The sequence below is a fragment of the Tenrec ecaudatus genome, chromosome 13, assembly GCF_050624435.1.
Source record: "Tenrec ecaudatus isolate mTenEca1 chromosome 13, mTenEca1.hap1, whole genome shotgun sequence".
Classification (NCBI taxonomy): domain Eukaryota; kingdom Metazoa; phylum Chordata; class Mammalia; order Afrosoricida; family Tenrecidae; genus Tenrec; species Tenrec ecaudatus.
Window position 1 is genome coordinate 50,595,775 of NC_134542.1, and position 24,193 is coordinate 50,619,967.

Below are 24,193 nucleotides of genomic sequence, written 5' to 3' on the forward strand. Positions count from 1 at the left end.
TGCCTACAAAATAAAAATAATGGTAATAAAGTTAATTAGAAGAGCTTCACAGCTTAGGAATCAAGCACTGGGAGAAATAACCATCCTATACAGATTTGGAATATGAATATGACATGGTGAATGTCTTCCTAACATAAACACTGTCCATGTGAAATGAAAGAGGAAACAACACTGCTGTAGTCAAACGGTGGATATAATTTCAAAAACAGCAGTGTAGTGACAGAAATATTAACTATGTTGTCTAAGAAGCTTCCTGGTGATTTGATCAGAGGTAAGAAGAGGAAATCTGACGCTGTCTTTCTCCAAGCCTGGCAGAGGTGGTAAAAAACTTATAACCGTGAGGCCAACAGAAGGACACACACACACACACACACACACACACACCTACAAGAAAATATAGTGGCATTAGTATAAATCATCACCTTGAAACCTCACTGATGGATACAACAACCATATCAACTCGACTTAACCCATGTCACATTCCAGAAACCTGATTCCAGAGTAATTAAAGAAACTGTCCACCAGACCTTGCTATTAAGTGACAGAACTAGAAATAAGACCCTATGATCTAGGAGTCCATAGTAAGATTGATCTACATCTCAGGAAGTCTTCAATAAGCATGCAGGCTCTCTAGAACACACCACAGAATACAGAACTTATTTCATCTTTTCTAGCACATCTCCAGTACGTAAGATATAAGGGTATAACAAATATAAAAATAGAACAAGACTCTAGTACATTTCTCCTTTGGAGGTTTATCTTTCTCTTCAGTAATTTTTTTCCAAATTTCTACAGATAAGGGGTTTCTTTTTAAGATAATACGAGGGAAATGGCAAAAGCCTCTTTTAAAAATATGTTTTCAATATAATACTAGTAAGACTTAGCTTTTGAAAAACTTTTTGGTGAATATAGTTTTCTCATACAAATTGGGAAGAGGAAATGCAATTGCTCCTAGCCCATGTGGAAATGATGAATTTTAAATTCCAAGTATGAAAAATAGATTTTATCCTCGAGGTCCAAGTTACTTGAATGCCTGTACAGATGTCAGGAAGAGTCTCAAAGGCAAAACTTCTCTCTGAATACAAGATTGGTTGAATTCAGGATGTGAGATATGTGGATCCAGAGTATAAAAACCTAAATGATTGAGATTTTAGGCTTCTGCTAATAATGAACCGACGACATTGCAAAAATAAACAAGTCACTACCAGTGCCATGGGAAAGGCCAAGTAGAGGAGCACAGACCAGCATTCATGACATCAGTTTCTAGTGAACTCCTCCCTCCACCAAGCTCAGATTGGCAGGCATCGACTGCGGACAAATCGCCCACCTCATGATTCAACAGAAAGCACTGCCAAATGATTTGTTTGCCTATTTACTTTTTGTTGTTGGTATTTGGATTTTGCCCCTCTACAGCATTTATGATCTTTGGGGGGATGCAAATATTTTATGTGAATCAGGTGGGGGTAACGTTAAAGATAATCAGTTTTGTATTTATGTATATACTATAAATTATGAAGCCACCTCTTTAGGACTTTCTTCCTCAGTTGCCCAATGCCAAACCAGTGTCAAATATTAAATAAGTTGCTGCCTATTTGATTCTGACTCATGGCGAATCCATCGCTAGAATTTTTTTTCTCCAGATATTTTATTTTTCATCTTGTCTGGTAACTCAGTTTCTCCTTTTTTTAAAAATCATTTTATTAGGGGCTCATACAACTCTTATCACAATTCATACATACATCAATTGTGTAAAGCACATTTGTACATTCATTGCCCTCATCATTCTCAAAACATTTGCTCTCCACTTAAGCCCCTGGTATCAGTTCATTTTCCCCCTCTAGCCCCCTGCTCCTCCCTCCCTCATGAACCCTTGATAATATTTATAAATTATTATTTTGTCATATCTTGCACTATCCAATGTCTCCACCCACTTTTCTGTTGTCCATCCCCTAAGGAGAAGGTTATATAAAGATCCTTATAATCAGTTCCCCCTTTGCAACCCAAACTCCCTCCACCCTCCCAGTATCGCCACCCTCAACACTGGGCCTGAAGGGATCATCCACCCTGGATTCCCTGTGTTTCCAGTTCCTATCTGTACTAGTGTACATCCTCTGGTCTAGCCAGATTTGTAAAGTAGAATTAGGATCATGATAGTGGGGGAGGAGGAAAGATTTAGGATCTAGAGGAAAGTTTATGTTTCATCGTTGCTACATCACACCCTGACTGGCTCATCTCCTCTCTGAGACCCCTCTGTAAGATGTCCAGTGGCCAACAAATGGGCTTTGGGTCCCCATTCCATACTACCCCTTCATTCACAATGATATGATTTTTTTGGTCTTATGATGCCTGACAACTGATCCCTTCGACACCTCATGATCGCACAAGCTGGTGTGCTTCTTCCATGTGGGCTTTGTTGCTTCTGAGCTAGATGGCTGCTTGTTTACCTTCAACCCTTTAAGATCCCAGATGCTATATCTTTTCATAGCCAGGCACCATCAGCTTTCTTCACCACATTTGCTTATGCACCCATTTGTCTTCAGCAATCGGATCAGGGAGGTGAGCACACAATGATATATTTTGTTCTTTGATGCCTAATAACTGATCTCGACAGCCACCCATGATCACACAGGCTAGTGTGCTTCTTCCATGAGGGTTTTGTTGCTTCTGAGTTTTTTAAAATCACTTTATTAGGGGCACATAACTCTTTTCACAATCCATACATACATCATTTGTGTCCAGCACATTCGTACATATGTTGCCATCATCATTCTCAAAACACCTGCTTTCTACTTGAGCCCTTGGTATCAGCAGTTCCCCCTTCCCCTGAACCCTTGATAATTTATAAACAATTATTATTTTATCATATCTTACACCATCCAACATCTCCCTCACCCAGTTCTCCACTCTCTGTCCTCCAGGGAGGAAGTTATATATAGACCTTGTCATCTGTTCCCCCTTTCTCCCTCACCCTCCCGATATTGCCACGCCTACCACTGATCTTGAGGGGTTCATCTGTCCTGGATTCCCTGTATCTCCAGTTCCTATCTGTGTCAGTGTACATCCTCCGGTCCAGCCGGATATGTATGTAAGGTAGAATTGGGATCATGATAGTGGGCGTGAGGAAGCATTTAAGAACTAGAGGAAAATTGTTTGTTTCATTGTTGCTACACTGCACTCTGACTGGCTCGTCACCTCCCCACAGCCCTGCTGCAAGGTGATGTCCAATTTTGCCCGGATGGGCCTGGGTCCCCACTCTGCACTTCCCCCTCATTCACAATACTATGATTTTTTTTGGGGGGGGGTGTCTTTGATGCCTGATACCTGATCCCTTTGACACCTTGAAATCTCACAGGCTGGTATGCACTTTCTCTGTGGGCTTTGTTCTTTGTCAGTTAGATGGCCCCTTGTTTATATTCCAGCCTATGGGACCCCTATATATTTTGACATCTGGGCACCATCAGCTTTCTTCACATTTGTCTATGCACCCGCTTTGCCTTCAGCGTTCGTGTCAGGGTAGGCTGGTGTGCTTCTTCCATGTGGGCTTTCTTTCTTAGCTAGATGGCTGACTAGTTGCCTTCAAGCCTTTAAGACCCCTGATTCTATATCATTTGATAGCTAGGAGCCATCAGTTTTCTTCACAACTTTTGCTTATGCACCCACTTTGTCCTCAGCAATCGAGTTGGGACAGGCTGGTGTGCTTCTTCCATGTGGGTTTTGTTTTCTCTAGGCTAGATGGCTGCTTGTTTATCTTCAGGTCTTTAAGACTTCAGGTGCTATATCTTTTGATAGCTGGGCACCATCAGCTTTCTTCACCACATTTGCTTGTGCACCCATTGTCTTCAACAACGTCGGGTGCTATATCTTTTGGTAGCCAGGCACCATCAGCTTTCTTCACCACATTTGCCTGTGCATCCAATGTCATCAACAATTGTGCCAGGCAGGTGAGCATCTCAGACTGCCGAATTGTTAGAACAAAGTGTTCTTGCCATCACTAGAATGTATGCAGAGAATCACAAGGTTTGCTTGGCTGGGGTATGTAGGGAAGCAGATTACAAGCCTTTCTTCAGGGAACCAGTGAGTGGGTTGAGCCATCAAACTATAGGGAAGTAATTGGGTGCAAACTGTTTGCACCAATCACATACAGCTAAATCAATGGGTAGACTTCCATACAAATTACGGACTTGAAAGCTTTGCTCCAATCACATCACCAAGATTAACTACTTGGAGAGGCAGCCCTCCCCTGTATCTCAAAAATCTTCCAACCTGAGAAGCTCATCTTCTGGCATGATCTCAAACAATATTCCATTGCTGTTCATAAGGTTTTAATGACTAATTTTTCAACATGGACTGTTTCTTCTTTTTAGTCAATCTTAGTGTGCAAACTTCATTGAAACCAGAACATCATCACAAACTGACAGTGGATAGAAACACTAGCTACGTTATATTGACCACCTCTAACATGCCAATACATTTATGTTGTTAATCCTCTCTGTAACTCTGCAATAGGTTATTTTCTGTCCCACTTTTCAGGTCAAGTAAGTGAAGCAGTGTGAGATTAATTTGCAAACCAAAGAACAAAGAATATGTAAATGAAAATCCTGACCCTACATCATATGCCAACAGATGCCAAAACTCTCTAGTACAAGCTAATCCCTTATACTTATAAATGCACATTATAATGGTATCACATAAGCAAAAATTTAAAGTAATAGTATAGTAGCCCACAGTATATTAATGTAGGCTCAGAATTTTTTTCAAAGCTATGTATTTAAAATTTTTTACAAAATAACCTTATCAACTTCAAAGTATTCACCATTACATTTAATACATTTGTCAATTCTGCACTTCTATCCTTGGAAACATTTTTCAAACTCATCCGTTTGAATGGCTGATAGCACCTCCCTCATTTTTTTCTTCACCTCTTCTACATCATCAAATCACTGTCCTTTAATGCCCCTATTCATTTGCAGAAACAAAAAGAAGTCGCACAGAGCGAGTTCAGGTAAGTAAAGTACGTGGGGCAAGAGAGGCAATGCTGTTTTTTGCCAAAACTGGCACACTGTGATGGCTGCGTGAGCAGGTGCATTGTCATGGTGGTAAAACCAGTGCCCAGTCTGCCACAAATCAGGCTTTTGTCACACAATGTGATGCAATCTTTCCAGAATCTCTAAATAGAAAGTTTGATTAACAGTCTGACCTGGTGGAATGAACTCCAAAGGCACTACAAGTTGACATTTTTGTCCGTTCAGGAAGTTAACACACAACCAGAATGAGGTTTGTCATCAGTCAACATTTCACCTTATTTGAAATGAGAAAATCACTCATGCACTTTAATTTTTCCCAGAGCACTGTTTGTAAGCTGTGTTCAACATTACAACCCTTTCTGTGGCATTTTCCCAGACAGGAAACAAAATTTCACAGCTGCATGCTGTTCTCATAAATCAGCCATCACAAAAAATGAGTTTCGAGTGAAACTACTTTTATGAAAAAAAAAGTCACTGTAACCACAGAAAACCTTCCCAGGTGACACCATTGGGTGTACTAACTCAGAGCCAGTTGCTCCACGCTCTCCTCGCAGGAAAAATGCATACTACAAAAGCTCCACCTAGCAGAGCTTTTTTCTGGATTTGGAGGGAGCACCCCCTCATATATATGAGATACCCACCATCTATTGATCCACTAAGGGACCGTATATACATGTGTATAAGCCGTTTTCCACCATATTTCTTATGCAGGTTTTGGGATACAGTTAGGTGCCTTGGCAATGTATCTGCAAGAGCCTCTAAAGATGTTTACTAATTGTTCATTGTGATCAGAATGTCATGTCCATCATGTCTTTTCTGCTCTGTTTTCTATAGGTCCATCCATGTGCACAATTTAGAAAGCTAAGAGAAACCATCGAGAGAATTCTGCGAATGAGAAAATGTATCCCAGTAACATATTGCTGTTATGCTCCCTCTCCTTGTTGGGCTTTTCACTGTCATTACTCTCCATGTAACTACATTTTTACATGTATTATTTAATTTTAAAATATCAATTAGAATTGATTTCCCAAAACTATGTGGAACACTCAAAATACTGACTTCTCTATTCCTAACTATGATAGTTAAGGTTTTGTGTTAACCTGAGCCAGAATTTTCACTGCTTTTTTAGTTAAGAACCAGTATTTCCCCATGATGTGATCTACTGCAATGCTTCCATAATTCCATCTACTATTAGTCACCAATGAGTTGTAAAAGGATGGGAGTGGGTTGCAACCCCCTTACTTAGACCACAGCCCTGATGCCACCAATTGAAAAGACTTTACCTCCTGGGTTTGGTATGCTTTCAATGTAAGTTGACACTGTGGAAAAGTCTGCTTACTCCTCGCTGGCCCCTGGATCCTGCATCTAGGTTATCTAACATCTTCCCATTCTCTGGACTTCAGCCAATGGCCTGCCATATTGCATGCTGGCCCTAGGAGTCCTCAGCAGTCTGCCATTCAACCTTCTGAACTTTCATTCATTTGCTTCTATAGCTAGAAGCTGTACAAGCTACATCTTCCTCCAGCCTAACATCTGGCCCATGAATCTAGAAATAGCCAGAATTAGAACTTGCCTGATTCTACAACTGTTTCAGCCATTTTCTTGAAATAAATGTATACATATATTATGTATATTTCTATTATACATATATAGTATATAAATATATACTGTGTATTAAATATAATATATAGGAAGTATATGTGTGTATGTGTATATATACAGCTGTAAAGTTTCATTGGTTTTGCTTCTCAAGAGAACCTACCCTAAGACACGTAGTCCTTCATATCCAATATTTTTCTCCTCCCTTCTTCAGGCAAATGATCCATTAGTCTTTTCACTAAAAACCATTATACCTCTGATATCAACTTTTTCTTGTCATATACTCCTATAATGCAAAGGGCATTCTCCATTAATTTACCCTTTTGCCCATTTCTTATCAAGCTGTTCCTTCACTCTTCCGGGAAATGATTCATTGTTTTAAGCACCTGTTAACACACAACTTAAATTTCACTTAGGCTTATCCTCTTTGTGCTGTTAATTGCCCGCTTCCAAGCTCATACATAAGCAGAGTTTTAGAAGAGGAGAAAATCACAGAACCATAAAGGTAAAGTCACCAAACTGGTCCCCAATATTTGCTTGGATTCTGATGTGCTATATTAGTCTGCATTCACTCTGACTCTCCACAGAGTGACTCTTTCTGGCAAGGTCAGTCGTTTATGAGAGAAAGATGAGCCTACGGCTTCTATAAATATTTATAACTTGAAAAAACAAAAAATATTTATAACTTGAAGAATGCTCTATAGGGTCCTGATGAGTCAGAATTGACTCAATATCAGTAGGTCTAATTTTCGGTATTACTGGTTGCACTTATCTGTGTTTGATCTATTCAAACCTTTATTTTTATAAAATCAAGGAAAAACCGGATTGAAAAAAAAAGAGTCAGATTTTCTCAATTAAAATTTTAAGGCTCTTGATCAAAGAATTGTGCAGATACAGGTTAGTTCATGGATTCCAACTAATGGATTAATGTCTACGCTTAAACTAAATAAGGTGAAATGGAAAAAAAAATGTGTAGTTATGCAGAAGTTCTACATTGCTAAGTCCGAAATCAGGAGATAAGCAGCTCATCGTGCCATTTGAAAGTGTCACACCTGAACTAGTAATATAGAGAAGCACTGAAGGTGGCCTCAGCTTTTAGAGGTTCTGCTGGCACTCTGCTGTACACTTTATAACCATAAAGTTATTTAAAGGCATTATTTCCAGTCCTGCTTCCTGCTCTAACTCCATTGTTTTCTGGCTGTGGAAACTTAAACACGCTTCTTAATTATTTATACATTGATTATTAGCAGTTCATTGGGGAGTACTAGTGAGATATATGAAGCATTTAAAGCACAATACTTAGAACATTGTAGTTATTGCCATTGTTGGGTGAAAGCATCTTCTAGGAAATTTGGACACAGAGTTTCTGTGTGACGGAGTAGAACTGCCTCATAGGGTTTTCTTGAGTGTAATCTTACCAAAGGAGACTAGTGGTACAGTGGTTCGGGCCTTGGTTCCTGTCAATAATTGAATTCTTTTTCCCAAAACATGTGTGTGCCTATTTGGCTGAAGCAAAGGCGTCCTGGTGGTGTGGTATTTTATTCATGAGGCTGCTAGCAACAAGGTGAGCAATCTGAGCCCACTAGCCTATACACAGGCATTCACCAACTATGGATAGTTTTGAGAAGAATGAGAATTCCAGAACACTTCATTCTGCCCATGAAGAACATGTACGTGGATAGAGAGCTGTATGAGGAAACAAGGTTTAAAATCAAGGAAGGTGTGAGTCAGGGCTGGACCATCTCATCATACTCACTCAATCTGCATGGGGCAGGCAAGTATTCAGAAAAGATGGAATATATAAAGATGCAGCATCTGGACTGGAGGCATGCTAATTAACACTCTGCCCTATGCAGCTGACACCGCTTGCTTTCTGAAAGTGAGGACTTGAAACACTTTCTGATGAAGGTCAACGATAGCAGCCTTCATGTATGAACTGCATGTCAATGTACAGAAAACCAAAATCCTTACCAGTACATAATATCTGGAAAAATGGAGAAATGATTGAAGCTGTCACGGATTTCATCTTGCTTGGATCCACAATCACTGTTCATGGAAATGGCAGTCAATAAACAAAAGACTTAGTGCATTGAGTAAATCTGCTGCCCAAGACCTCTTTAAAGTGTTGAAAAGAACAGATGTTACTTCGAGAACTACGGTGCACCTGGCCCAAGCTATGGTATTTTCAATCGTCTCACATGCACGTGAAAGTTGGACATTGAATAAGGAAGAGCAGGGAAGAATTAATGCATTTGAGTTATGGTCCTGGTGAAGAGTACTGAAAGTACAATGGGCTGCCAAAAGAACCACCAAATCTGCCCTGGAATAAGCACACCCGTAATGCTGCTTCAGGTCATGGATGGTGTGACTTGATCTCACATACTGTGGACACATCAGGAAAGATCAGACCCTAGAGACGATATCATGCTTGGTGAAGTGGGAGGGCACCAAAAAAGAAGGCCCTTAACAAGACGGACTGCCACGGTGGCGGCAACAACAGACAAGCATGAGAAAAACTGTGACGCTGGCACAGAGGCAGTGCTGCATGCAGCGCACATACAGTTGTGAGGAGTTGGAACCAACTCGAGGCCCCTAGCAACAACTACAACGACTGCTCCTTGCGGGGAAGATGAGGCTTTCTACTCCCACAGATACATCGCCTTGGAAACCCGCAGAGGCAGTTCAGCTCTTTGAAACCACCAGCTCCTCCGAGGGAGAAAGAGAAGGCTTTCGACCGCATAAAGGTTCCCAGCCTTGGAACCTCACCGGGCAGTTCCACTCTGCCCTATAGGTTCGCGAATAGTCAGGATGCAGCGTTTGAGCTGGTCCATGATTCCCAGTGATTTGACAGGTAAGTAATGATGCAACCACACACCCTCTCCCCAATGTAAGGTTGTGTATGATCAGTAAATCAGTTGTAAGGGAATTAAAGTGGCATGAAGCACCCTTACTTGGGTGGGGGAGGGAGGCGGGGGGAAAAAGGACCTGATTCCAAGGGCTCAAGTCAAAAAAAATTTTTTGAAAATGATGATGGCAACATATGTACAAATGCGCTTGGTGCGTATGATGATGCATGGATGGTTATAAGAGCTGAAAGAGCTCCAATAAAACAATGTATTAAAAAGGAAAGAAAACGAACACCTTACTCAGGTTCACAGACCTGGTGTAAGGGGGCTGGGCTTGCTTTCCCAAAGGTGTAGGCTAACCTGACAGGACTTAAAAGAGAAAAGCAAGCAGAGGAGGAGCCACAGGTGAAATGTGTTCTTCGGGCCAAGGGTCCCTTCTCTTAGGCAAGAGAAGACTGATGTCAAGACACATGGAAATCTCTAAGGGAAGCCAAACCAACACATGTTGAAAGGAAACAAGAACCTTCCCCCCGGGGCTGATCAAGAGATAAAGCCTTCCCCAAGAGCTGGCTCCATGAATTCAGACTTCTAATCGCCTGAACTGGGAAAGAACACATTACTGTTTGTTAAATACTTGTGGTATTTCGTTTTAGCGGCACTGGATACTTGAACGATAGAATATCTGCTTTGACAGATATTTCAAATGTGGAACAATTTTTAATTTGGAAAAACAAAAGCAGAAACAGTGCTGGATAGCAAAAGATGAAGTTATCTTGGAGACCACCGCAGAATTACAGAGAGCAAGGACCATTCTAGTGACGATTCAGAAGGAAGTGAGAACTGTAAGACCAGAGACGTGCAGTCAGTCGGCAGCAATAACGGAGAAAGGGCAGCAGAACAAGGAGACCAGCAGGCGATGGCAAAGGAGCTGAGAGGGGCAGTGTGAAACAGCTACTCCACAGGAGAAGAGTCGGCAGTCTGGTCTCCTAAAGACCACAGTCTAGAAAATTCCATGCGTAAGTTCCCATGAGGCAGAATAACGTTACATGGGTCACTATGATTCAAAAGTCAACGCCAGGCCACTTAACAGTGATCTTTATGTAATCTACCATCAATCCACTCCATGGCTTTGAACCAGCATTTTAGTTAGCAGACAAGCTCTGAAACCATTACACCACATGGGCGCCTTCATAATATAGTTTTTAAAAATGCCGTGGCATCAATTCTGACTCATAGCAACCCCAAAGAACAGAGTGGCACTGCCCCGAGAGTTTCCAAGACTGTGGACCTTTATGCAGTAGAAAGCCTTCTTTCTCCCTCAGAGGGGTTAGTGGTTTCAAAGAGCTCACATTGTGCTTAGCAGCGAAATGTATAACCCACTAGACTACAATGGCTAGTAAGTTTTCTATAAATACTACTCTTTCCATTATCATTCTCTTGGTGTGTGTGGTAGTTATGTAATTGTCAATTTAAGGATTAAGCCTGTAGGGGTGGAGTCTAGCCAATCAGGTCATAGTCAATGAGGCTTCTGTGTGGGCAAAGCTTTCCCCTAAGGATTTTGGAAACTCCGGTATTTCCTCCTTGGAGATGGGAGACTCCATGTTCACTCCCTGGGAGACACAGCAGCTGACAGGACACAGGGACCCACCCTGATGCAGCCCTGGGTGCGGAGAAGCCATGCAGAGTCCCCTGCCAGTGCTGAGATGTTTCTAATGCCACTGGATCCAGAGACTTTCTACCTACTACTGGCCTGTGATCCTCTACATTCTGCGTCATTGCATGTGTTCCGTAAGTCTGAAGAGGATTTTATAGATTGGTATCAGACATATGGGCTAATATCGGACTTATGGGTTTGATCTGGACTGGGCTAGGATGTTTTCTCAATGTTAAATTGCTCTTTTTTTTAATCATTTTATTGGGGGCTAGTACAATTCTTATCACAATCCATACATACATCCATTATGTCAAGAACATATGTACCTTTGTTGTCATCATCATTCTCAAAACATTTGCCTTCTACTTGAGCTCTTAATATCTGCTGCTCATTTTCCCCCTTCTCCCCACTGGCCCCTACCTCATGAACTCTTCATCATTCATGAATTATTATTTTGTCATATATTACACTGTCCAACGTCTCCCCTGCCTTTTTCTCTGCTGTCCCTCCCAGGGAGGCTATACGTAGATCCTTGTAATCAGTTCCCCCTTTCTACCCTGCATTCTCTCCACCCTCCAGGCATCACCACTCTCGCCACTGGTCCTGGAGGAGTCATCTGTCCTGGATTCCCTGTGTTTCCAGTTGCTATCTGTACCAATGTACATCCTCTGGTCTAGCCAGATTTGTAAGGTAGAATTGGGGTCATGATAGTGGGGGGTGGGGGTGAGTCAACTGCTCTTGTATATAAATCTCTTACACACATATGTGTCTCCATGGATTTGTTTCTCTAGTCTACCCAGACCAACGCAGTGTGTACACACAGGTATAAGAAATTAGGTTGATAAAGCTGTAAAGTGAAGGTTCCTAAATGTAGGTCATCGAGGTCACTTACTAAAAATGGAAAACAAAAACTACTCTCACTTTTGAATTGTCTGAATACTTGGACTTTCTTAATTTTATTCTCTGCAATAAGCTCATCACAGCCCTCCCTCTTGGCTTATTTGCCAAATTATCTTTTCAACTAAGATTTCCAAAGTAGATAAGCAGGGTCCATTTATAATCATTTCCAAACCAAGAGGCATTTATTCCATTCAAACCCCCTAAGAATGTGGCTCCCTTTCAAGCCAGGAAAAGGTCAGTAGAAGGGCACTCCTATTCTCTAAAGGCAACACGTTGCCCCAGGACATTCCCCGAACAAAAGCCTCAAAAAGAACAATAATTCTCTGAGAATTCCCGCACTTTGTATTCTCCGGGTTTCTCTTGCCCAGCCTTCCCTGTGTGGTTACTTTTTCAGTTGCTATGAATGAAGGTCATGATCTCATAGAGGAAGCATCTCAAGCATGTTTATTTCATCTTACGCCAAGGAGGGGAAAAATTATTACCCGCATCTCAATTATAGCAGTATAAGAGGTCTTGTTCCTTCAGATGTCTCAATCTCTAACAGCCCTCTGACTTCTCTTCCACTTCCCTTTGGATTGAAGTTCCTGGCAGTCTAAATCTCTCTTCAACCTAACTCCATGTTTCAATCATCCACACTAATATCAAGTCTGAGCTCAGGTGGCATCGTGGTCTAGCCATCAAAATGCTAACTGCAAGGTCGGCGGTTTAGACCCACCAGGCATTTTGTTCAGGAGAAAGATGAGAGCTTTCTGTCCTCATAAAAAGTGAAAAGGTCTCAGAAATCCAAAGGGGCAGTTCATTCTACTGTGCCCTACAGGATCTCTATGAGTCAGAATCCATCCACTCAATAGTAATGAGTTTAATACCAGGTTTCATACATTAGCCTTGCTTTCTTAACTGATGATGCCACTCAGCTTTCCCATGGGACCTCAACAACTGTCAAGTTGCCAGCCCTAGTTTCAGCAGTGGAGCACCATCATAACATTCCAGTCTACAAATCAGTCTGACCTCCTATTTCAGCCCCAATCAGTCCCTGGAAAACTGCCTATAGTCTCACATGCTATTCCTGAGTTTATTAAATGAGTCTCAGTTTTATTTGTCTCCATCTCTTGCTTACAACACTTGGTTAACTACTTCAGCTAAGCAAAATATTGATATCTTAAAATACATTTTACTGCTGCCTTTGTCTATTCTCAGCTTTGGCGAATTTCTATCACTTTTAGAGTAAGAGGACAGTCACATGAGTTGATTTTAAAACGCTTATTAAAAAACAAATTAAAAGATAAAAGGAATGATTCGCAAACTGTTTTGAAGCCCCTCATATTTATCCATCACTCAGTGCCATCAAGTCGATGCTGACACAGTGACCCTATAGGACAGGGTAAAACTATCCCTGTGAGATTCCCAGATTGTAACTGTATGGGAGTAGAAAGCACCTTCCTTCTCTCACGGAGCCACTGGTGACTTCAAGCTGATGATCTTGTAGATTAAAGTCCAACACGAAACCACTATTCCACAAAGTCTCCAACTACTCGTATGGCCACGCTGAGATAGAAACCAAAACACAAGCAATGCTCCCCGTGGATTTCAGCTCAACGCGAGCCCACGTGTTGCAGAATAGAACTGCACTCCACAGTTCTGGTGACTTTCTGGACGCAGTCACCAGGCCTTTCTTCCGAGATACCTGCTATCTACTCCTATAAAGAGTTAAGTCTCAAAAAAAATCTATAGGGCAGTTTACACCCTGCCCTATGGAGTCACTAGAGGTGAGAATCAGCGTGATGGCAGTGAGTTTTCATTGTTATTTTTGTGACAATAATAGCTTTACCATGTTCGGAGTTTACAAAAATCCAAATTGTCTTTAAATTTTAAATAATTTAAGTAACTGCCAACATGTTTATTTGCAATAGTAGGATACTATTTAATAAATGCTCTAATTAGGATTTTTTTCTTATAGGTAACTTAAAATTCTATTTCAAGTTGGCTTGAACAGCAAATTCATCAACACATACAGACTACACTGCATAAGCAGCAACTTCTTATTAAATGTGCTCAATTATTACATGTAGCAGAGAGACAAATAGCTCTAAAATTACTTTAGTCATTCAATTGTTCTTTATAACCAGCCGCACTTTCCTTGCATTTATGAGCACGACCAGTAATGTTCAGCATTTATGTTGGAGGACACTTTCTATGATTTTAACAGTCACATTTTCAAGAAGTTAGTCAGAGAGTTCACCAAACAGCCAGAATTCTGTTACTGAGCAGTTCTGCTATGTTCAACACAAAGGAAACAGAGAAGAGGGTAACATATACTTTTACTATTAAAGATACTTTACAAAGTATTCTGTATTCTTACATAAAACTTGTATCCGGACTTGGACGCAGCCTGTGTTTTAATCCATATAAAATCCTATCTGGATAAATGAACATATTTGTGTTACAATTCTGCTTTAAGACATATGTACCATTTCGTGGTCTTAAGTAGTTAAGAGATATGGGAAGCTAAAATCAAGTTTATTCTCTATGTCAACTTCCTATTACTCAATTTGGAGGTTTGCTACTACACTTCAGATGCTTTTTTGCTCTTCAACTAAAACATTGTCTAAGATCTCTATTACTCCTTTTAAATGCAAAACACGTGGATGAAATTATGAATGGATGGAAAGTTATATAGGACTGCTTGAAAATATTATGGAGCCAAGTCCTTAATGTTACGGTTAATAGCATTACATAGTAGACTACTTATGTCATCTATTTTAATCTCCAAATCTCTCAACTGGCTGACCATCATCATTTGTACATGAATCATCATTTGTGCATGACAGTGGGCTGAAGACTGAAATAAAACCATTCAATCCTGCTTGTTGCCAACAACTCTAGTAAAATGTATTAAGATCCTGGAAATTCGTGGGAGTGTATTGGCTGCAGATGCAGGACAATGATCACTTTTAACATCTGAAAAGCTTTAAAAAAAAAAGCTGCAAAATACCAAGAAGACAATGCATTTACCCACACAATCCTCACCTCACGTGTCAAATTACCTTACTAAGGTAACAGCATATGCACCTAAGTGGTGATTTTACCTTCCCACACATTTGCCTTACTCTAAGATAAGCTGACAAAGGTCTCCAAGAGTCCAGCACCTTCAGTGTCTATAATCTAAACTGTGGGTGGCAGATCTTGCCAACTCTTTTGAACTCTACTTTTACAGATGTTAATCCGAACCTGACAACTCCTTTACAATTTTTAATAATGTCAAGGCTCTCTCGCAAATATATCTGTTCAAGATTTAAATTAATTATTAAGTTGAGTTCAGAAACATCCGTTAATTGAAATTATATATGCAGTCCCTACTCCCTGTGAAAAAACGTATTTACTACAAACACAGACACATTAAAGGTTGTATATACGTGGTGACTTCAGAAACTTTGTAGAAAAGATCATGGAATTTGACAATGCACTTCTTGAAGCCCCCTTAGAGGTTGTCTAGGTATTCGCTCCTGGGTACAACTGAGAAAATATTTCCAAAGTTTTTGAACCCTGAAAATGTCATTCTAATCTTTACAATAGACCACAATGTATAGGGGCAATCACATTTGTCACACGGTTTAACTCAGCTATATTAAGTGAGAAAAATTGAGCAGTTTTCCTAAAACTCGTCTTAAGAAGGTGATGTTGAAGGGCAATACCACCTAAATGATAAAAAAAAGAGGCATTTATTTTCCTTCACAATATTTGAGTTCAGTAACTATCTTCTGATTAGAAATAACCATGCATTGTCAGCATCATTAGACTACTGGAAAAATTTTTCTTAGTGTAAAACAAACACAAAGCTAGCAAGTAACAGAGGCTGAAAACAGTATAAACACTGTTCTCTAAGTCTTACTCTGGAACAATGACTTTCAGCCACTCCTTTTCAAAATAAAGGCCTGATTTAAATTTCATATCACCATATTCAGAAACTGTTCAAAGTTTATACCATTTTTTCTCTTTCAATTTGAATATATGTTAGGCTCCCAAAAGAAAAAGCTTAAGATTTTTTTATCTGTAAATACTAGATCCACTGGGCACTACTGTGTTTAGGGACCAAGACTAAAGGCAACCATGGAGTTAGGTTGGCCTAACATTAGAATACTTCAGTAATGAAAATGTGTTTGCTTTTATCCTTCAGAAATTTTAGAAACTAAACTGAAAAACTGCACATTGAAAGACCATGTGCAATTGAGAGACACTATAATGGGGTGAAATTTAAATAAAAATCACTGAATATTCAGCAACTGACATGAGGATTCTAAGGATTTGGAACTTGAAGCTCAGGGAAAAACATGGACAATTAACATTTACCAATTAACTACCTTAGTATATCTTAGAATACTTAATTGTTTTGTCAGTTAAAACAAACAAAAAAGATCCTTCTGTGTGTCACAATGATTAATTAAAGGCTTAGCAGCTAGCAAAAGGTTGGTGGTTCAAATCCATCAGGTGGCTCTGTAAGAGAAAGGCTTGGAAAGCTGCTCTCATCTGGTCGCTGTGAGCTGAAACAGACCCAACTGCACCTCATAACAGCAATCTGCTTGTAAGAACTTCCCATACATACACATGGAGCCCTTGAGGTGCTGTGGGTTACACAGTGAACTGATCACCACAAAGTTGGGGGTTCTAACCCATCAGCTATTTTACAGGAGAAAAACAAGGCTGTCTGTTCCAATAAAAATGTACACCATGGGAAAACAATAGTACGTAGAATTGCTGGGAGTCAGAATTGACTCAATAGCAGTGTTTTTTAAATTTATATGTACACATAAAATATTCCAGTATATGTTATATGCTCTATGTGTGTGTGTGTGCTTACTTTTTTTGTTGTTTTACTGCCATTGTGAGTTTAGAGTAACTGTTTAGGGGAGTAGAAAGCCCAGTCTTTTTCCTGTGGAGCTGCCGGTGGTTTCAAATTGTTGACCAGGCTGATCGCAGGCCAACACATAACCACGATACCACCAGGGCTTACATATATTCTGATCAGAAGGTTCGTACATTTGCATATACATGTGTGTGTGCTTAGATAGATAAATGTGTGTGTATATATATATATATATATATATATATATATATATATATATTCTTAATACGTATCAATATCTTTAGGGTACAAAAGAATTGCCAAATCTCAAATATAACTTAAGGAAAACATTCATTACGTCTTAGGCCAAAGACAAAAGAAAGACAGGTCATCCGGCAGAGGGAGACCATTAACACAAGCCATTAATGGCATCCAAGGGTTTACAAGAGAATTGGTGACTTAAATGGGAGTTGGAAGGACAAAGGAAACTGTCACAGAAGCTTGGCTGGCTGCAAACCAATACATCACAGTTGCAGGTGGGACTATAGAAAAAAGAATGGGAACATGACTGGGGGAGACACGTTATGCTGGACAGAATAGCTTACAAAATAAGTCCAAGGCTTTCATACTAAGGCAGTTGTGGCTTGACCCATGACTTTGTGACCCCAGTAAGGTCATCCCCATGGAGGACACACCCAGGCAAACCCCTAGGGGAGAATGCTCTCCCTGGGCTGCTTAGGGTGGTGGTGGTAATCTACTTTCCAGTGACTGTTCTAATCTACTTTCTAAAGATTGTTCTCCTTCCTGGTTAGTGGTCAGAAAAACTTGTGTGCAGGCTCTACAAATGGCTTTTGGGCTTTCACTGTTGTTTTATGTGTGCATGTGTTGATTGAGCTATACTAGATAAAATACGTTTTATTCATTAAATACTGACTTACTACTGCCATACATGCATTCTAGAAATAAATATTCTTACCTTACACAAGAATCTTGTTCATACTCTCAAGCCAATTCATCTCAAGATAAAATTATTTCATTTCCCTAGTGCTCACAGTAGGCTAATAATTATGTAAAGGAAAACTGCTTAACTGCAAGTGGAAAAACTGAAACCATAGGCAAGGAAAACACTTTAAGGAGGTGATTCATAAAGTTAGTTGCAGAGAGTAGAATGATAGTTACAATCTCTAATTCACCAATGCGGATGAAATGCACTCCAAGTGTAGGGCTTTTTACCATTCACTGCCATACTTAACAACTAAATGATATATAACAAAAATAAAATCAAACCCATTGCCATTGAGTCGACTCATAAGGACGCTACAGGGCAGAGCAGAATGGCCCTGTAGGGTTTTCTGGGCTGTGACCTTTATGGGAGGAGATCCCACATCTGCCTGATGGCTTCCACTCCCAGCAGCTGATGAATTCTAAACACAATTCTTCTTTGCTTAGCAGCCAAGTGCTTAACTACTGCACCACTAAGACTCCTCAGATGATAGGCAATTTCACTTCATAAAAAAAAAAAGAGTCTGCATTGAAGATAAAACTGAATTGCTGGCTGATTTAAAACTTGGAAGCAGCAAGGGACTTTAACTCTTGGAGGAATTACTGAGACCCCCTCAAATTCTACTCCTTCCAGTGAAAAAGCAAGATCTATGTATCGGGGTCAATTTGAACAAACCAAAGAAAGACATGCAGAACACGTTTTCCAAGTTAAGTCCATGACCCAAATCCAAGCCGTTTGAGAATACCTAATTGAATTACTCAATCTAGGTGGAAAACCATCTGCTCAAAGCTCAAGTCTTCAATTCTTAATGGCTATGAAAACAAAGAAAGAAGGCCAAGGTCACGGGATTAAAAGTTGAGAGCAAATCTAGTCCAAGTTAAGGAGACAAATTGCAACAAAATGTAGGCATCTGAAATGTACGATCAGGAGAAAAAGCAGAGGTGCCCCGCTATGGCTTTGCAGCACTGATAAGAAAGGGTGAGTGAGTGAGAACCTGCCCTCCGAGAGCAGTCTGGCATGCTCCGAGTCACACCCAACTGGGATTCTGCTGGTTTATTTTATTATTTTGCCAAGATGATCATCTTAGTTGCCTAAAAACGCTCATTGCCAAAGAAATCCCTTGTTTAAGCCCAGATTGAACCAATAGCCCTTTGCAATTCCCCTCTGCAACTTCCCCAGTCTCTTTCATGCCGGGCTCCTAAACTCGGTCTGGTTTGGCTGCCTGCCAGGTTCCCCTCTTCTTCCCTTGTCAGTCTTAAAAAACTTGGAAAACACTCACGGGCAGCTCAAGGAAACCTTTTAATTATGCAGTGGGGCAGTACCTTGGCCTGTCCCTTGTTTCCTGCAGGGCTTTTCAAGGCAGTGACTTCCTTTCCTAGTGTTTTCTAGCAAGGCTGCGTGTTTTGAGGAGGAAAAAGGGCACCAATTTGCAAATCTGAAAAGTTTCCAGCCCTTCGCAGCGTCTCCTACCTCCAACATTCACTCTACCTCATTCTCTCTCCTCCTTTGGATTGCCCACAAAGTCGTCAGCATCAGTCTCCACAGAAATTACCCAAACCGTTACATCTTCCCAGAACATTTTAGTATCAAAAAGGGGGAGATATTTTTTCCCCAAAGAAATGTACGGAATCTTCCCTAATCTGACTGCATTCTACTACGCCAAACTCGAAGTCTGAAACATGCATTCAGATGCTGGAAAGGAAGGCGAAGAAAGGGCAAGCCGGGCTTCCAGAGTGGAAGCCCTGACCACCGGCCCACCCCTCCCCGGAGGTCGCCGCGCATCCAAGCCCCGTGCACAGCAGCTCCCCGCCGCCAACGTCTTCCTCACTCTCCGCTGGCACGCCGGGTCCAGAGGCAGCGTCCAGCTTCCTGCTCACGTCCCATGCAACCTCGTAAACACATTCCAAGAAAGCCAGTCTGCCCAGGGTTCAGCCCCAGACGTCGCCGCCGCCCCGGGAACCGGCCTCTCGAGGTTCTGGTCGGTGCAGGGGGTCCGGCCAGGAAGGGGACCTGGGCGAGAGAGCCAGGTACCGAGCCGAGAACCCCCACCGCGCCGGGCGCCTCTCGGAATTTGCGCCGGCCCGAAGGAGCTACCGGACGCACCCAAGCACCGAAACCAGCCGGATACCGCCTCGGGGCGCCCCCCCTACCCCGCTACCCCCCCACCCGGCCTCCAAGCGGCGCGCCTCCCCGCCCCCAAGCCCGCACTCGCTCCGGGAGCAACAAAAGGGAGGCTGAGCTGGGAGAAGTTTCGCTCTTGGGCTGCCTGGCGGTGACCCCACGAAGACTTCCTGGCCGGGCCCGGCTGGTCCCCGCACCTCAGCCAGGGCGCTCCACCGCCTCCCCGCAGCTCCTACCCACCGGACCCCCCAGCGGAGCCAAAGTTCCCCCAGAGGCGAGGCGACTCCAGAGCCCCGGCGACCTCGTGGGGCTCCCTCTCAGACGCGCACACGGCCATCGCCGAGGAGCATCAACAGGTCGCAGCCTCTTCGCGCGCAGGGCGGCCCCCCAACGGGCCGGCCAGGGGAGGCGAGGGCGGCGGCGGCGGCGCGTGTCGTGCTGCGCTCCCCTGCTCGGGCACCGGTGGCCGGGGACGGACCGCCGCCCGCCGCCTCCCGGGACGCCTGCTCCCAAGGGATGGCTCCTCAGCAGGCGGGCGGGTGGGTTTCCGGGGCCCGGAGCCCCCCACCGACGCCCGTCTTTCCGTACCTCCGTGAGGGATGCGGTCCGGGCGGGATCCGGGCAGGGGCGTGGGGAGCTGCGGGGTCTCGGAGCCCGACGAGCTCGCCCCCGGCCGAGGCTGCGCAAGGATTCCGCGGAGGCGAGGAAAGTTTCCGTGGTGAGCCCCGGCCCTGCCCTCGAGACCCCCAGGCTGCGCCCCCTTCCTCCCTCCCGCTCCCGCTCCTCCTCCTCCTCGTCGGCTGGAGCCCGAACTGGGGCTGGCGGCGGCGGGCGCCGGGCTCGGGACTCGGGGCGCTCCCGGCGGGGACCGCGCAGCGCCCCCTCTCGGCCAGACGGAAACGCGCCGGGACGCGGCTGGCGCGCTCGGCGCTCCCCGCGCGCACTTCCAGCCGGGACGCCCGGGAGCAAGCTCGCGGACTTGCTTTCTGTAATCCCGGCGATCCGATCGTTTCCCGGGCTACCCGCTTCTACTCGCAGGACCTGGGGGAGGAGGAGAGTTCAAAACAGGCCGGCTGCAGCCGGCGGGCCGGTCCCTTATCTGCCCTGAGCCCGGGCAAAAGCAAACATAGCCTCTCTACCTTCCGCAGGGTGTCCTTTAGAAGGTCCTCCCGGAGGTACGGGATCGAACTGCTTAGCCGTCTCTTATCTCCGCTTGCTGTGACCACACCTCTACAGATTCTTTCCTTTAAGGGCGTTGCGGTAACAAAGGGCTGAGATTCAGGCATCGCTGGGGAACCGGGTGGAGGGGTGGGGCTGGGGAGGAAACCACAGGCACACACAACACAACACAACACAACAATGCAGGGAAAACAACCCCCAGTCCTTGCTCCTTTGCTCCATTGGGATATTTGCCTTAGCCTTCTGGGGTTTTGTGTAGGGTTCCTGAGAAAACCCTGCAAACCATTCTTATTGACTTGGAGGGGAAAACAGAGGGGAGGGGGAACGTAATTTTCATTTATTTTAATTTTTTGATAGGTGATGCTGCTCACACTTTCTTTTACTAAGTTTTACTTTAAGGTGAAAATAGATGGGCAGAGGAAAATGGCATTTTGAAAGGAAGGCTAGAAGTCATACTGAGGTACAACGGAATGGAGGGATTTTACTGAGGCAGAGCAGATTCCATTCCATACTTAATCCTCTGGGCCTTGGACACACTGCGCCCCTACAACTGGCAAACAGAATTCCATAAGCCAAGTTTCAGTCATAGTCAGGTCTCCAGGAGTTAAAGGGGAAGGTACTCGGTAAATATTTTTCTTATGCCTTACATAGTTGAACATAATTAGGAAAAGATCATATTGGAAATTTCCCCAAAGACCTTATTAACTGGAAGAATTGTCTCCTCACTAATATTTTTTAAAAGAGCCTTTAATTAGAAACGGACTTTAGAGATTATCTGGCTCTAGAGCAAGTCTCTTATTTTAAATTTGTAAAATTTAAGTATAAGGATTTTAAGTACCCTTCCATTGTTGTTGTTATCTGATCTTAGGCAAAACTTTAAATTCAAGTAATTTGTATAACACGGTAGTGTTTTCTAGGCTGTGAAACTTACAGAAATTGTTCACCAAGTCTTTTGCCACAGACCACTAGGTAGGTTTGAACTGTCAACCTGTCAAGTACTGGCAAGCACTTAACCTGGGGAGCACTGGACTCTAGTCACAGATACTAGTGCCGGGATCCTTTCTGACCTGTGTTTTCTTCTTTATTACAAGTTATGCAAATGCTAAACTGATTGTATTGGAAAAGTTAATAGGAGGCCAATGTTAGTTGTGTTTTTTTCTGGACACAACAATTTATAACTACTAAAAAAGTAAATGATGTGGCTTTAAGTGATCACTTGGTACCAACATGATTATAAAAATAAATGCTAGCCTACCACTTAAAAGTGGAGCTTGATCAGATGACTATATGAATACAAATCTGCAATATGTTAGCAACACAATATTAATAATTTTTATAATGTTCTCTATAAAAAGGAAACCAGCAAGATCTGCCAGCCCTAGTTTTAAAAGCACTGGGTCACCCTGCAGCACACGAATCGTGACCCATTTGAACAATTGGGGGGCCTAGTACAAATCTGGCAGCATACCCAAGCCTTCTATACTCCATCACATAACTAATTAAAAATCACACACTGAGGGGCAGGCCGCAATCCCAACTACATGGACACCTGCCCCTCCCCCCAGAAGAATTTATTTCAGAGGACAGCACTGAAGCTGCAGCTCAGGAAGAGGGACATGTCTGATCAAAGCACACTGGAGCAAGTGAAGAGGGAGGAAGAGAGAGTGGAGCACATCCTGGCACACAAGCCTTGAGAACAACGATATTCCCGCCCAGAACAGCCAATCCACAAAGAGGAACACATGCCGGCCCAACTATGAGACACAACATCCCTCACGGACCCATAGCCTACGGGGGACAACACTGGAGACACAGGGAATACCGAAAATAGACTCTGAGTCCAGGGCTTGGCGCCCCAACAGACTGGACTGGAAAATACTCCTAACGGCCAACAAACAATTCTTGAACTAACTATAAGCTTTTCTTTTTTGTTGTTATTGTGTTGTGGGGTTTTTTGGTTTTGGGTCATTGGCTTTTTGTTCTTGTTTAGTTTTGTTTAATTTTGTTGCTTTGAGTTGCTCTGTCTTGTTTTTGTGCATGTTATTATTTCCACAGGTCTGTGTAAAGACAGTCTGGATCAATAATCTGGAGGAGAAAACAACCAGAACCAACAGTTCCAGTGAGACATGGAAGAGGAGGAGGTGGGGGGAAAGGATGTGGTATTAACAAACCCAGGGACAAGGGAGCAACAAGTGATTCATATCCGTGGTGAGGAGGGAGTGGAGACCTGGTAGGGCGTGATCAAGTGTAATGTAACCGAGAGGAATTGCTGAAACTCAAAGGCTGAACATGATAGTGGGACATGAGGAAAGTAAAAGGAAATAGAGGAAAGAGCATTTATAGAGGTGTAAATAAAGGCATGTACATATGTAAATATATTTATATATAAGGATGGGGAAATAGATCTATGTGCACATATGCATGGGTTTAGTATTAAGGTAGCAGATGAACATTGGGCCTCCATTCAAGTACCCCCTCAATGCAAGAACACTTTAGTGCATTAAACTGGCATTCCATTATGCTCACCTTCCTGACACAATTGCTGAAGACAAATGTGTGCATAAGCAAATGTGGTGAAGAAAACTGATGGTGCCCGGTATCAAAAGATATAGCATCTGGGGTCTTAAAGGCTTGAATGTAAATAAGTGGCCATCTAGCTGAGAAGCAACAAAGCCCACATGGAAGAAACTCACCAGTCTGTGGGATCACGAGGTGTAGAAGGGATGAAGTATCAGGCATCATCAGAACAAAAAATCATATCATTGTGAATGAGAGGGGGTGAGGAGTGGAGACACAAAGCCCATCTGTAGGCAATTGAATATCCCCTTATAGAAGGGTTTTGGAGAGGAAAGGAGCCAGTCAGGGTGCAGTGTAGAAAAGATGAAACATTCCTCAAGTTCCTACATGCTTACTCCCCACCCACTATCATGTTCCCAATTCCACCTTACAAATCTGGCTGGACCAGAGGATGTACATTGGTACAGATAGGAACTGGAAACAGGGAATCTTGGGAGAATGATCCCCTCA

The 24,193-nt window shown here is 42.8% G+C and overlaps 1 protein-coding gene across 4 annotated transcripts in view; it reads right to left on the minus strand.

Annotated features, from left to right (window-relative positions):
- Positions 1–21,259, minus strand: part of GULP1 (GULP PTB domain containing engulfment adaptor 1) — a 288,455-nt gene extending 267,196 nt beyond the window's left edge. The window contains exon 1 of one of the 4 annotated variants that reach the window (XM_075529872.1): positions 21,127–21,259. The gene's annotated coding sequence lies outside the window, so the exon portion shown is untranslated. Of the gene's footprint in view, positions 1–20,575; positions 20,715–21,126 lie in introns of those variants that run through there. The other 3 variants (XM_075529871.1, XM_075529869.1, XM_075529868.1) reach the window with 3 other exon arrangements.
- Positions 21,260–24,193: the final 2,934 nt, after the last annotated feature.